General features: G+C 43.2%; 1 long non-coding RNA gene across 2 annotated transcripts; it reads left to right on the top strand.

Moving 5' to 3' along the window:
• Positions 1-8,917: 8,917 nt before the first annotated feature.
• On the top strand, positions 8,918-12,255 carry LOC119819504. 2 transcript variants are annotated; one of them, XR_005286274.2, is made up of 2 exons: positions 8,918-9,193; positions 12,126-12,255. It is a non-coding gene; the product is annotated as an uncharacterized LOC119819504 (long non-coding RNA). The 2 variants fall into 2 exon arrangements; XR_005286275.2 differs by lacking the exon at positions 8,918-9,193 and adding an exon at positions 9,930-10,113.
• The last annotated feature ends 2,848 nt before the right edge of the window (positions 12,256-15,103 follow it).

The raw sequence follows: 15,103 nt of genomic DNA, 5'->3' as shown, positions 1-15,103 counted from the left end.
CTAGACAAAATCATGCGTATCGTTCGTCAAACTCCAGGCATTAGGTATCCCCGCCTCTCCCACAGTTGTTATTGCTGCATCCTCTCCCATCTTATTTTTACCAAGAGAAAAATTCCCTGCTAAATTCAGTAGGGATTCCTAGCGTTATTATATGACATAAGAGGGACCTTGGTGGGCTGGGTTCAAGGAGCCCCACTGCTGGTGGGAAACATCCACGGAATGCAGACCACACTCATGTGTGAGTTTCATTGAGGGGGAAGGGAGCGAGGGGCTAGGGAGAGAGGAGCTGGGAAATGGGGAAGAGGGAGAAGAAAAGACAGAGGTAAGAGGTAGGGGACAGAGGCAGAGAGACAGAGAGAGACAAAGAGAGACGGAGAGGGAAAGGGGCACAAAAGCCTGCCGGTCTCTTCAGAGGAACCGCTGGGATGAAGAAAAGAGAGAATTGGTGGAGTGTGGCTCTTTAAAGGGGCCTTTTGAACAGACATACAAAGCCTTACACAGCCACACAGTGCATACAGCTTGTAGGGCCCCTGGGCTGACTAAGTATTTGCCTGATTACCGACAAGTGCCCACATGGCTGTAAGACTCTGGGGCTGGCTAGGTATTTGCCTGAATGCTGACAAATGCATCTTGCCATGGTGACAGGGGGTGGACCAGCATAACACCTGAATGCTAACACCTAGTATTTGCATCTTTCAAAGAGAGCCTGGAATAGACATTCTTCATTTTGAGCCTTGCTTACGGCAGTAACCTAGTGGACGTCTCACCTGGCACCTGAAAGGAAGCTTTCCTCCACCCTGTATTTTTATTTGTGAAATCTATGAGAATTCTGTGTTCCTCCTTGTCATATTTGTGTTGGGCTTGAGAGAAAATACTGTTTTAAATTGTTTTCCTTGCATTTGATCAAAGCACGAATGTGATTATTAATTTTACGTCCCCCGCCCACTCCATATTTTTAAGGTTGCTCTGAGAATATGCGCTTGAATTTTATCCTGTAAATACCTGTCATCACTGGATCCTCTACAATTTTTCATCCAAGACACACAAAAGCGTGTCAATTGCTTTTTAAGTGAAAGGTAGAATTGTAGTGTGAGAGAGTGGGTTGTAAGGGGAATGGATGCATTTTCCCTTAAAGCATCAAGCCGTTCCTCGCCGGACCATTTTCTTGAGAAACCCGGTAATCAATCTACAGAGCAGTGAACTCAGAGAAGCCAGGTATGAAACGGAGGCTAAAATGTCTGTGCCATTCAACAGACATGGGACACACACATTAGCGCTGGCATGTGCTGTTTAGAAGGGCATAACCACTGGAATGTGACCAAAGGGGGAACTCAAACCCCTAACTGACAATAATCAGAATACTGGAGCGCTACATAACTGGCTTCTGAAAGGATTCTGTCTAACGGTATATGTGCTAGACTGTCAAAGTCTTCTGAGGTACTAGCGCTATTTTAAATTTCACAGATACGAAACTTGTGGCTCAAAGAGAGAAATAGCTTGCCCAGGGAAGCAGGCTAGTGAGCTGGTAAATGGCTTGGCAGCATTGTTGATGCTTGTCTAGTGGCCATCCCCTCTTTCCTTGCTAATAGTAGGCGTCAGGATTGGTTTAACCCTCTTCCAAGTAGAGATGTCCTGCAGAGGCAATGAGCCCCTTTCAGCCTCAGTGGACATCAGGGGGGACTGCAAACATGAGCTGGTTTGATCCAGCCTTTTTAGATCATAAGAACAGAGGAAATATGTGGTTGTGTTATTCTATAATAAAGGGTAACCAAACTGAACTGGAATGTATATGTATGTATTAATATCCATACATCTCAAATGTATGGGAAATGAAATGGGAAAAGATACAGAATAAGATATAGTGTAATACCATTTATAAAGCTTTAAAACCAAAAGAATACCATATGTTACTTATGTACATATGTGTGCGTAATAAATGTTAAAATATTCATCAAAAAATAATAACCAATTCAAGATACTGGTTCTCTCAGGAGGGTATTAAATGTCATACAGAAAGAGCTTTAAATGTGCTCATCTTAGTTAGGCTTTCCATTGCTGTGAAGAGACACCATGACCATAGCAACTCTGGAAAGGGAAAACATTTAAATGTAGTGGTTTTCTTACAGTTCTGAGGTTCAGTGGGTTATCATTATGGTGGGACATGGTGATGCACAGACAGACATGGTACTGGAAAGGTAGCTGAGAGTTCTACATAGAGTGAACTCATACACTGCATGCGGCTATGAGACCTCAAAGCCCTCCCCTACAGTGAAACACTTCCTCCAGCAGGGCCATATCCACTCCAAAAAGCCACACCTCCTCCATTTTCTTTCAATCACCACAGGTCTAATTGTACTTCTTAATTTTCAAAGATTCATTTTCATTCTTTTTAATTTACATGTATGTGTGTTCTGAGAGGGTAGGTACCCACTGAGGTCAAAAGGAACAGATTTTCTATCACCTAGAATTACAGACAGTTGTTGAACCGCCCTAACATGGATGCTGTAACCCAAACTCCGGCCAACTGCTCAAGAAACAGTACTGCATTCTTTTCCACTCAGAATCCCTCCAGCCCCCTAGATATTACTTCCTCAAACTACATAGTAGATAATATAATAGTTTATTTCTTAAGATATATGGTGTGGTTTCTAGAGAATCAATATTTTAATCTTGGTGCTTTTTCTATGTCTTAATTATATTTCTGAACAAGTTGGAAATTGATGTGAAACACTGTCTTGGGGTGAATTGACTCTTAAATCTTTGCACACCAGGAAGACCAATTTGTGCAATAAAAATGTATTGAACTCAGAATATGAAGAGACGAGTGTGCTAGTTCCAGGTTTGCCCCTAATGAGCTCATAAATCATAAATCACATTTGCTCTCAGAGTTGCATGCTCCTCCTCCGAAATCATTGACATTTTTTTAAATCAAATACTTCCAAATGTAGTCAGTATTCTCAAGAACAGGAACACATGTCTTAACTAACTTACATTTTGATTGGCCATAGAAATTTTAAGTGTCAGTAAATTTTAAGACCCCACTTAGAAAATGATGCAGTAATATACAATGACTTAATAATAATTCACAACAAAGCCTTTTATTCGGTAGCCTTCCTAATAAAGTATTGCTTCTGATTACAAGAGACCAACACTGAAGGAACATATGTCTTCATGTCAGTCCATCTCTCCAGAAGGAATAGAATTAGAAAAGGATACCTCCTTATGGTCCGGGTAGCAACATCTTAAGGTTTTGAATGTGGTAAATGCCCATTATATGTCCTCTCCTCACAGAGCATGGACATAGAGACTTTGGGGTAACATACATACATCCTACATCATGTGACTTTTCATCAGTCTCTGCACTCACTCTCTCCCCAAAGCACGACTTGGAGAAATCTTTTCTTGTTACTTGCTTGGATGGCTTTCCAGGCTTTTTTCTATTCATTGAACTTTGGAAAGTCTTATTCTTCCAGGACAGGCCACCAAAAACTCCAGAGGAAATCCCTGTCTCAAAATCAAAAAAAACAAAAACAAAAACAAAAACAAAAACAAACCAGGAACTGGAGGTAACAAAACACTTGTCCAATAATGAGAAAATCAAGGCCAACTTTTTGTCTCCCTGATAAGGAGAAGATGAGTCTTCAAGCCTCGTACATGTTTCCCTGGCAGAGAAGCCACACTGGGGAAAGTTCAAAGGTCTCCCATAGACTACCAGTGCTAGACAAGACAGCTGAAACTGGTAGGCTAGTACGGGGAAGTACTCAATAGAATGCAACCAATGTCAGAAAATGTGCTGATTAATTTGCGCCTTGTATACTAAGTACCAAGGACCATAGCTAGAGAAAGCCGTGTTGAAAGGGTTAACTTTGAACTTCAGTTCACGAGCTTACCCTGCCTGTGAGGAAAAACAGACTCGGGGGCGCTTGTTCCCTGAGAAGTCAGTGTGCTGACACTGACCTGGGTGGTGGCAGATGTGTTCATTCACTCAAATTCCCATCATGCAGCCAGGAGGTGAAGTAGATAGAATAAAAGGCTTATAGTCTGCTTGGTATTGTTTCTGTGTCATTTTGGGGGAGGTGGCTCCCCGCTTCTGTAGAAAAGCAGGTATGATGTGGGATCCCCTCTGTACTCTGTGCATATGTTTTATCTGCCATTGGTTAATAAAGAAGCTGCTTTCAACCAGTGACTTAACAGGGTAAAGCCAGGCTAGAAATCCAAACAGAGATGTAGAGAGAGAAAAGGTGGAGTCAAGGAGATGCCGTGTAACTTGACAAAGGGAGACAGACACCAGATCCTTACTTGTTAAGCCACAACCACGTGCCAATACATAGATTAATAGAAATGGGTTCATTTAAGATTTAAGAGTTAGCTAGGAATATGCCTGAATCACTAGCCAAGCAACGTTTGCAATTGATATTGTTTTCTTTGTGGTTTCTCAGGTCTGAGCAGCCTGGAACCAAACAAGCAGCCTCTTACTATACAGGTAGATTTCTCAAGTGACTGAGTGAGCTAACAGAAGCACACTTTATCCAATAAATTAGTTTGGGTTTTGTTTATAAGAAACACAAAGGTAACAGTTCTATGGAAGTAAAGACAAGTCCAGCATGAAATCTGGGATGAAAGGCCATCCTACTTTTGCTTGCCTCACAATTAAAATGTTTGGGAAAGATTTGGAGTTCTTTATGTAGACAAGAACTGCTATGATAAACAATGCGTAGTTGCTGAGCGAATGATCCTAAATAACTAAGCTTTTCCCAATGATGGAAGGGCATGAGTCAGTGATAAATCAGAGTGGCGGGACATCATGTGGTAGTTCACTGGAAAGGTGGAAAGTTTGGGAACACGGTTACTGATATTACATACTGGGGTAAATTGATATAAAATTTGAGGTTGGACAGCCTGCAGGGAAGAAATACCCCTTAAAGAGGGGTAGCCCATTCTTTAGTGGATGTACTGTCCAGATCACTCTTCAATGAAAACTCAGTTGCCTTGTCTGCAGAGACCCCTCCTCTGCCAAGGCCATTTGCCCCTCCTCTGACCCTCGTCCACTGACTTAGGACCTGGGTTTACAATGAGCCCTCACATATGGTATGGGTGTTTTGACTGTACAAAAGGCCCACATTGGCACCCATTCCAGATTGTTACTGAGGTTGTGGGTTGAGCCATATCGGAGCTGACAGAGGAAACTGTGCACAGAGGCCACTCTAGAGGTACGGGAGTGGGCTAACAGCTTGTCTACTTTGAAATTACAAGAGGGAGTAGTGAGTGCAAGGTTGCTTAACAGGGGCCTTGGAATGGCAATACTAAGGTTACTCTACACCACCCAATCCACCTTTAAATTTCTTGATTTATTTGCTCAGTGACTAGATGTGGTTTATTTATGTAATTATAATTTTAACATCAAATAGAATTGAGGAAAGAAGCACTGCCTCATGCTAGAAATGTGCATACCATGAAAATACTTTCTTTAAATCAGAGGAGCAGTTTGACCAGAAAGCCTGTTTGTGAACTTATAGTTTGTACCCACTCTTGTGTTGTGAACTTGAGACATCTTGCAGTTCCATTGTATCCAGCATTGTTAAACAAGCTCATTCTCCGGTTGTATCAACAGCCTTGAGAGGGTGTGTTATTGTTTTCAAAACCTTCTTCATGCTGAAGAAAACTGTCTCTGCCTTCTTCTGTCTCCCACTCTAGGCTGGGGATCCTTAAAAGACCTTTCTGTTATCAGATCGGCTCCCAGCAGTTGTCCCTCCATCTTGTGTTGTGTATGAAGTTAATAACAAATTACAGAACTGGTTATGTGGAAAGCTGGACACAAACATACTCCAATCTATAACTCTTCTTCTGCCTTTGTCATTTCTATGTCTTACCTTCCCCTTTTTTTAGTAGTAAAATGTTAGCCATACAAAATATTGGGGTTTGCTATAGCATTTTATATGTGTATAATTTACTTTGATCACCATCACAAATAATAACCCTCTCTTGCCTCCTCTTCCCTCCTGTTAGTCCCTTACTTTTCCTAAATAGTTTCCTTCTTTTTTTCACATGTGTTTTTTCACACAAAAAATGTGGTTTGTTCATGGTGCTGGGGATTGAACCAGGGCTTTGTGTGTGATAGCTAAGTTCTCTATACTCCCTGAGTCTTCTCCCCTATCTTTTTTTTTAATCATCACTACGTAGTCATATTGAATAAATCTCCTTTCTCTGCCCTTAAAAAAAATCTAAAAACCTGGGAGCTGGGAGAATGACTCAGTGGTTAAAGGCACTCGCTGCTTTTGCACAGGACCTAAGTTCAGATCCCAGCACACAAGTCAGGGGCAAGTTACAGGAGATCTGACATACTTTTTCTGGTCTCCATGGCCATATACACATGTGCAAACACACACACACCATTTGTCATGATACACATAAATTAAAATCTAAATCTTTAAAACCAGTATATAAATATAGCTTTTGCCTATGAGAGAAAACGATGTTTATGCCCCAAGTCTGGCATATTTCATTAACTGATGGCCTCCAATTCCAATATTTCTTATTAAACAGACTTTCAGAACTTTTATATGTATTCTGATGCCTGGACCCGGGTATTAGATACATGTTCGGCAAGTTTTCTCCTGCTCTATGTAAACTCTTTCTTTCTCTGGCCAGTTGTTCCCTTTGCAGCACAGACTCTTTTTCTTTTTAACTTTGATACAGTTTATTTATCAATCATGTACTGTTCCCTGAGATGCTGGGGACATATACAGGAAGCTGTCGCCTGTGCAGATGTCCTGAAGTGTTTCCCTATACATTTCTATAGCAGTTTCAAAGTTGCAAGCCTTTTGAAGATTTTTATGAACCATTTTGAGGTCAATTCTTGTACAAGGTGAGAGACAGGAGCTGTTCTATATGTGGGTACCAGTCTTACCAACACCTCTTCCTTATTAAAGATGCTTGCCTTCTCTCCAACATACATTTTTGGCAACCTTTGTGAAGAAGCAGACAGTTGTAGCTGTGTGGGATTGTCTCTGTGCTCTCTGCTCCAATCCACAGTGCACATGTCTGTTTTCTGTCAGTAACATGCTTGTTTTTTGTTGCTGTGACTCTTGTATGATGCCTGCAGTTTAGTCTTCTGGCCTAGATAGCTCCGTGGCTCCTGTGTTTTTACTCTCTCGGCTGAGGACCACGCTATTATTCTGACTGTAATACTCTCTATATTTAAATTCTATTATTAAATGGTTACTATTTAAATAGTATGCTTATCAGCCTTTTCTTATTTACTTTGTGTCTTATGTGTGTGCACACTCACATACCGTAGCACACGTGTGGAGGTCAGAGGACAACAGTCTTCTGTAATGTGGGGGGCCTTTCAGAGACGGAACTTCAGATGGTCTAGATTGACAGCCAGCACTCACCCACTTAAGTTTCATATCCCCAGCTCTATTCACTTTCAGTACTCAACCATGAATGTTTGTTATTTTAAAAAGTTGTACTTCTAATGTCTAAAAGATTTTATTCTTATTCTCTCTCTCTCTCTCTCTCTCTCTCTCTCTCCCTCTCTCTCTCTCTCTCTCTCTCTCTCCCTCTCTCTCCCTCTCTCCCTCCCTCCCTCCCTCCCTCCTCCCTCCCTCCCCCTCCTCTCTCTCTCTCTCTCTCTCTCTCGCCCTCTCTTCTCTCTCCTCTCTCTCTCTCTCTCTCTCTCTCCTCGTCTCTCTCTCTCTCTGTGTCTGTCTGTGTTTATGTACAGATTGCAGGTGCCTTAGGGCCAGAGGTATCAGATCTCCTTCAGTGATCCTTCAGTGCAGGTGGTTGTGAGCTACCTGAAGTGGGCACTTGACGCGGAACGTGTGTCTTCTGCAAGAGCAGTGCATGCTCTTAACCACAAAGCCTGCTCTTCAGCCCTAAGATTTATTTCTGTTTGGAATGGTAAATGTGGGGGATGGGGTGCAGCTTCTTACTCAGGCCAGCAGAGGGCAGGGTATCCTCTGGCCTTGGAGTTGTAGGTAGTTGTGAGCCACCCCAAGTGTGTCCTCTTGAATAGTAGCAAATGCTCCTAACCTCTAAGCCACCACCCCAGCCTTCTTTGCTTGATTTCTATGTGCCTTTTCTTTATTTTACAGTTAGATTTTATGTTCTGGCTGTTGTCTTTTTCCCCACATTCTTTCCCCTTTGTCATTTTTTATTTACCACACTTCTTTCTTTTACCTTAGTATGTAACTTGGTGCCTCTCTGTTATGGCTTTCCGTGTTCTTTCTTTGTTGTGCACTGTGGACATTTTAACTATAACACGGCCACAATCTACTTGGGGTTCTAAAAGCCGCCAATACATGGATGTCCATTTCTTTCCCTAGAGTTGGGGAACTTTCTGCTGTGGTGCATTGGATGGATTTTCTGAGCTTTTTGCCTATACCTTGGCTTTCTCTTTCATATAACATATTCAAGTCTGATCTCCTGGTTGTGTTCCAGAACTCTTGGGTGGTGGATATCATGATTGCTTTTTTTCTCCTTCTTGGCTATTATCCAGTTGTACCAGACACATGTCTCTAGGCTTGCAAGAACTGTAGATTTCTCCTGCAGATAGGACCACCAATCCATTGTCACTAGGCCTGCCTGCCTTGCTGCATGGTTGAAGCTGCTAGTTGAGATTTTAGATTATTTCCTCCTGTCACCATTTTGTTTCTCTGCTTCCTAGGTGCCTTTCTTGGTCTCCACAGCCTTCTTTGTTGGGCCTCATGTAACTTCCTAAGCCTAATTCGAGTTTGGAGAGGAATGACTCAACACAGCCTGATCTAGGTCCGCCTCTGCCCACCGCTGATGTTGCAGGATACTATTGGCCCTCATTCCTCACTCTACCTCATCCCATCGCAAGACTCCAGCCCACTACCTCCCTCAGCCCTATATGAGTTCCTGCCCTGATGCAATAAAGTGAGATCCTGCTTTGACAGACTACTGACTCAGTGTGTGTTCCTCCCCAGAGGCGGGTGGTGGGGGGGGGGAGGTCTGGGTCAACACTCACCGTCCTGCTCAGCCCCAGGGAGAGACTGGCGGGACCGGTTCTGCCTCAGCCCTATCTGCTAGAGAACCCGGCGTTTTTTTCCCTCCTCAGAACTCGATCTCTCCCTGTTACACGGACTCTCACACGGAGGATGCTTCTTGTCTGCCACTGAGCCAGGAAGCCTGAAACTTTCAGTTTGCCTAAGTTCCTGTGTTAACGGTACTGTGATGACGTTGAGTGTTGGGGAGATGCACAGGGATTGGCTAATACTGGGGGAGGGGGGGTTAATCTTTAATTGTATAGGGCGAACAGCAGGCAGAAGAACCCCCTTTGTTTTCATCTTGGCCTTTCCTAAGCTTTATTTGATTTTGTCAATATTCTTTGGTAACAAGGGAGAAAGGGGAAGAAAGAGAAGGAGGAAAGAAGGAGGGAAGGAAGGATCAAGGAAGTCTCCCTTGATCAAGTGGTGCTGACTTTCTGAATGAGGGGGACCGGGGAATCCAGAATGAGATCTGTCAAGGCATGTTTCTATATCTCCCATCCTGAACACTGAGGGACGCGGCATTTTCTCTATCTAAAAGTATGGGTAGACATGACTTGTATTAGGCCATGACATATAAGGGGAGCTCTTGTGTGTTCCTTGTGGGTAAAAGCACACATGTATCTCCTTCTCTTCTGCCATGGCAAAGTATCTTGATGAAAGTGTAACCCTACCCAGAGCAGAGTCTGCCACCAATCATCACCCGACCTCTGTTGGAACTGATAAACAGTACCTGGTTAAGCCACTAAGGACTCTTGCTTTTCTTCCCCATTGTAGCTAATCTAAGATTATAATATAGATAATATAGGGTTTCTTGGGGTAGGGAAGGTGACGGGCAGAGCTTTGCAGTGCAGCCTGGGATTCATGGGATTCTGTGGTCTGATCTTGGGCTTTTCTTTTCCTCTGTATGGTGGAACTTGGCCCCTGTGTCTCACAGGGCTGGAAATGACCCTCAGTGTAGTCTGGGACAGGGCCTAGCCTGCATGTGACAAGGGCCTTACAGTTGTGAGCTGTCACCAAACCCTGGTCCTCTGAGAGAGCTGTGAGTCCTCTTAACTGCTGAGCCATCTCTTCGGCTCCAGGACGTAATAAAGATGAAGTAAGACCGTAAAGATGGAACTTTAATCCAAAAGAACGGGTGGCCTTAAAAGAGGATCAGACACTGTCTGTCTACCTCTTAAGAAAATTCAGAGCAGAAAGAACAAGAGATTCTGAAAATTCCCAAGAATTGCGTTTGGTTTTGTTTTTAGTTCTTTATTTTTTTTCAATGGCACTAAAACGAAAACAATCAGTTTCACAACAGTGATGCTGAAATGTACGAGATGTTGACACAGAATGTTCAACATTCAGAGGTCTCCTGAACACACTCAAAACACCCCAGAGCTTCAGCAAACACGTTACCTTACCTAAGGTAGAATCTAAGATAACAGCCATGCTTCTGTTTAGCTCCTGGGGTCCTGGGGTCCTTGGGACCACTGAGTGCTGAGTGGGGTCAACATTGCTGTCCTTCGCAGCCCTGCTGGAAAAGCTGGGCTTCTGTGGTGGCAGGTGTACTAATACAGACCTGGACTCCAGGCCAAGCTGGACTCTGTCTGCAGAGCCAATGCTTCTAGTCACTGCACTTCCTGCTTTCAGAACAATAGCGTTTAAGCACGAAATAGCACCCCCAACATGGGAGAAAAACAAAGGACGTTCTCAGAATGAGAATTATTCTGCCGAAAAGCAAAGAATTAAAAAAAAAAAAGTAATAAAGTTACAATAGTAGAAGAAAGGACTCTCAGAGAAATGACCAGATTGGAAAAAAAACATAACAGAAAGAGAAGTGATGGTTTATTTTATTGGTTTGGTAGGGAAATAACTAAACAAAAGAAAATATGAATTAATATTCAACTCAGGAAACTAGGGTGAATAATCACTGTTCATATTATATTTGAAACTATTTATGCACCCATTGTGTAAGCTAAATTTTATTTTGCCAAAAAATGTGATAAAAATACAAAGAGAAATACAACTTTGAACTGTGGTAAGGTGAAAAGCTAGAGAATTCTCTGTATATGCCAAAAGTATAAAAGCCTTACACAGTACTGCTCACACAGAGTCTGGGAGACTAAGGCAGGGAGATGGTGAGAAAGGGCTAGGTACCTACTAAACCCTGTGTTAAAATGCAATGTGTGTGTGTGTGTGCGTGTGCGTGTGCGTGTGCGTGTGCATGTGCATGCGTGCATGTGTACACACATGTGCGTATGTTACATATGAACCGAGACAAAACAATCACGTAAGGATTTTGGACACTAGATTAAAAACAAACAAAACTTCTGAAGCATTTATGAAAATCTGTTGGCTGTTGACCAAGGACCATGGTAACTGGCAGCCTCTTGGGTTGGGAGTCTCTTGTCTCTTATCTTACCTCAGTTGGTGAGGAAATTTAAGTTTTCCAGGATAGAGGTGGCTGCGGATCACAACAGTTTCATAGTCAGAGGAAACTAATCTGAGCAAAGCCCCACAACTAGCATCATTGTATCAGCAAACTGGAAGAAACAGACACCACAGCTGTTAGCCAATGGTGTGGCCCTTTCTGGGCATGGTGGCACACGCCCTTAATCCCAGCATTCTGAGACAGAGGCAGGTGGGTCTCTGTGAGGCTGAGACCAGTCTGGTCTACACAGAAAGTTCCAGGACAGTCAGGGCTACTGTATTAAACACAAACAAACACAAGTGTGATCCTGTTCCAATGAGTGGGAACAAACACAAGTGTGATCCTGTTCCAACGAGTGTGAACAGACTCAAATGTGTACGGATCCTGAAGACAGACGAACAGGGAGAAGCTAGACCAACTGCTCATCTCCGTCTGCTGAGGATGGTGTCTGCTCATAGGAAACTCACCTGGTTCAAATGTTGTAATCTTCAAAATGTCTGGCATGTGGGGTTGTGGCTAATCCAGCTCTACCGATAGGGTAGGAGTCTTAGGGAGTGAACTTTCTCTAATTCAGTGTTTGCACAGGCTTGGGAGACAGATCTTTCCATTAGGTCCAGGTCAGATACTAGGATAATAACAATGTGTGGGTAAAATAAAGAGAATAAGTAATTGTTTCAATTGTGTCTGTTTTTCAGCGCTTCCTAAGCCATGAAAAGAAACAATGTGGTGTCATAGTCGTGGGGAAACTGGTCACCAGACAGCCGCTGATGTTGGACTTGGCAGCACAAACATCAAAGCTGTGATTATAAATAGGTTTAAAGAATGCAATGAGACTGTGTTTAAAGAATTAAAGGAACAACATGATGGTCATGACTCACAAGTAGGACCCCTCAGTAAAGACACAGCAAGCATGAATGGAGACCCCAGTGGTCCAATTTCTAGAGCCAGAAATTAGAATAAGCTAAATGAAATTGTCACTAGATGGTCTCAGCAATAAATCTGGGTGAAATATTGAAAGGAATGAACTATAAACATGAGATTAATAGAAACTGTCCAGTCTAAAGAAGAGAAAAAAATATTGAAGAGGATTTCCAGTTATAATGGCAGATTAAGAACCTCTTCCATGAGATCCAATGAAAGAGTACAGGTGTGTGTGTGTGTGTGTGTGTGTGTGTGTGTTCATGCACGTGCCTGTCTCTGTGTCATCACAATGAAGTCTATTTCCACAAGAGACAATCACTGTGAATGAACCTCCTGAGCCTGGAGAGGCCTCTCTGAGGAAGCATTAGGAACAGCGGTACCCACCAGTGTCTCCTGACCTCAGTAGGAACTGCTGAGAAGCACTGTTTCTTGTACGCACAGACACGGTAGGAGCAGTAAACTGGACCATCAAGGATTAGATGTGTAATTATAGATTGTAACAACAGCAGAAGACTTTGGTCCCAAGGAGCCAGTCCACCTGGGAGCAGCAGAAACTGACAGGTAACAGGCTGTTTCTCCCCGACACCTGCTCTCCACCAGGCTAAGATTGGCTTTATCAGGGTAAGTTCTGATTTCCAAGCAATTACCTTAAAGGCTCAGGGCCTCATGCAATTTTTGGGCTGCCCCACAAAAGGGACATAGCTGTGCCAGGCTCCTGACCTGTTACCAGAACAAGGACCTGCCTTGTCCTGTAGGATTCCTTTTTCTGATGATGTTCTGTTCAGGGAATTTCTCACACCCCAGTTGTTTTTTTGTTTGTTTGTTTTGTTTTGTTTTTGTTGTTGTTGTTGTTGTTGTTTTTAACCCAAAGTAGGCACATTGCACTAGGCTTCAGGTTCCGGACAGACTTGCAAAATGGATACCTACAATTCGAGACTTGATCCCCAAACACCCTTGGGCTGCCTTTTACAAAATCTTTTAAATTAGGGCTATCTGACACTGTTAGGAATTCTTTCTAATGCGAGCTCTCTGCCGACACAAATTCCCAATCAAGCCAAATCAAAACAAGCCAAATTAAGAAATATCCAGGTTTAATGGGATTCCTGCACTTTCGGGTGGCCCCGAGTGGGAACTGGGAGGCCGCTAATGCAGCCTCTGACAGGGGAAAAGAAAAGGGACCACGTGATCCTCTTTTGGGAGTTCACTTAAATACTCTGTGGGAGTGGTCATGACCCCCACCCCAGGGAGGGGTCAGGACTTGGCATGCTGGGATTTGGAGTCCAGATCAATACAACTCTCAGGCCTGGGGGCTGGGATCTACACTCCCAACTTAACAGACACTGTATATTCTTGATGCCTATAAATTTTTGCCAGCATGGGAACAAGTAAACAACCCCCCATATACCCATGGTTGCTGGATACTGTGCTCCCGCTCCCTCTCCCACTCCCTGCTTCTCTTGCTGTTTGCTGTCCTTATGTATCCCTGGCATGTGATCTGGTCACGCTGGAATTCTCAAGGGATCCGTTCCCCGTCCTCCCACTCTGAGCTGCATAGGTGCCCTGTCCTTACGTTTCTGTTCTCCCTAACAGCATCTGCTGATCTGGCCCTCAGTGGGACCACCTGTGTGCTCGCCTGGATTCTGCAGCCTCGTCTACGATTTTTAAGTTGGTCAGCTGACACCGTTTCCTGGAAAAAGTTTTCTTCACCTCTGTTAATATATATGTGTTAATAATGGGGCCACAGTATGCTTGTTATATGTGTGTGTGTGTGTGTGTGTGTGTGTGTGTGTGTGTGTATGTGTACTTGTTTTAAAATCTGTAGAACTTATAACTCAGATTACGACAGCTGTGGAAAAACACAAATGTGGATCGCTGCCATTTTGGGTTGAGATCAACCTCAGTGCCATCTTTGGTAAATATACCCATGTGTTCTGCCTACCAAGGAGACATTCCGCCTCCAATATACTTTGGCTTACTGAAATATTTCTTCTAATCTTCTTGCCTCTACTGACCTTGGTAAGCTGTAACTGGTTGGACAAACTATATGTCTAATTTAGATACACCTGACAGGTAATGGTACCCTGACTCTCAAGTGCCTTTACAGATCTGAGAGTATGGCATTTAACAAAAGTGATTCTTATGAAGGAGAGACATGCCAGTTCCTGCAGCATCCTATAGCTCCTCCAAGAAGATGCGTGTTTGACCTTCCTCCTGGAAGCTTGACTTTGGATATGGCAAAGCCACTCAAACAGCAAGAAAAAAAACCTGCCTTCCACCTCATCAGCTTCCAGGATACTACACTAGGGGATCAATCATTTCATCCTGCCAAGACAGATATACTGAACCCTAACCCCTCAGGAAAATTTTTCAGGCCTCCTGGGCTCAGCAGCTAAAGGCAAGTACTGATTCTAAGACCCATGTTCACCAAAGACTACAGAGAGACTTGGGATTGCCTGATGAAAAAAAGCTGTCTCATTTTGGCTTAATTACTTCTCCCTCTCAGATCTGTCTGACAGCATTTGATGACTTAAGGTACTGGTAGCTGATTACTTCATTTGTTAAGTTTCTGGCTAAAAATACAGACAGGGGTGCCTCTTTCACAGGCTTCATGGTCCAGGATTAACAGGTTTCAGGTGTATCTTCAGAGGTTCAGAGGTTTTAACTTCCTTTAACTGTCTTCTAAAATGTTCATGCCTTTTAACCTAAAGCCATAGCCTTTTGCTATGACACCAAGATGTAAATGTGTTCCAGC

This window comes from Arvicola amphibius, chromosome 7, assembly GCF_903992535.2.
Source record: "Arvicola amphibius chromosome 7, mArvAmp1.2, whole genome shotgun sequence".
Lineage (NCBI taxonomy): Eukaryota > Metazoa > Chordata > Mammalia > Rodentia > Cricetidae > Arvicola > Arvicola amphibius.
Note: the sequence above shows the minus strand (reverse complement) of the source record. Positions and strands in the feature narration are given on the sequence as shown.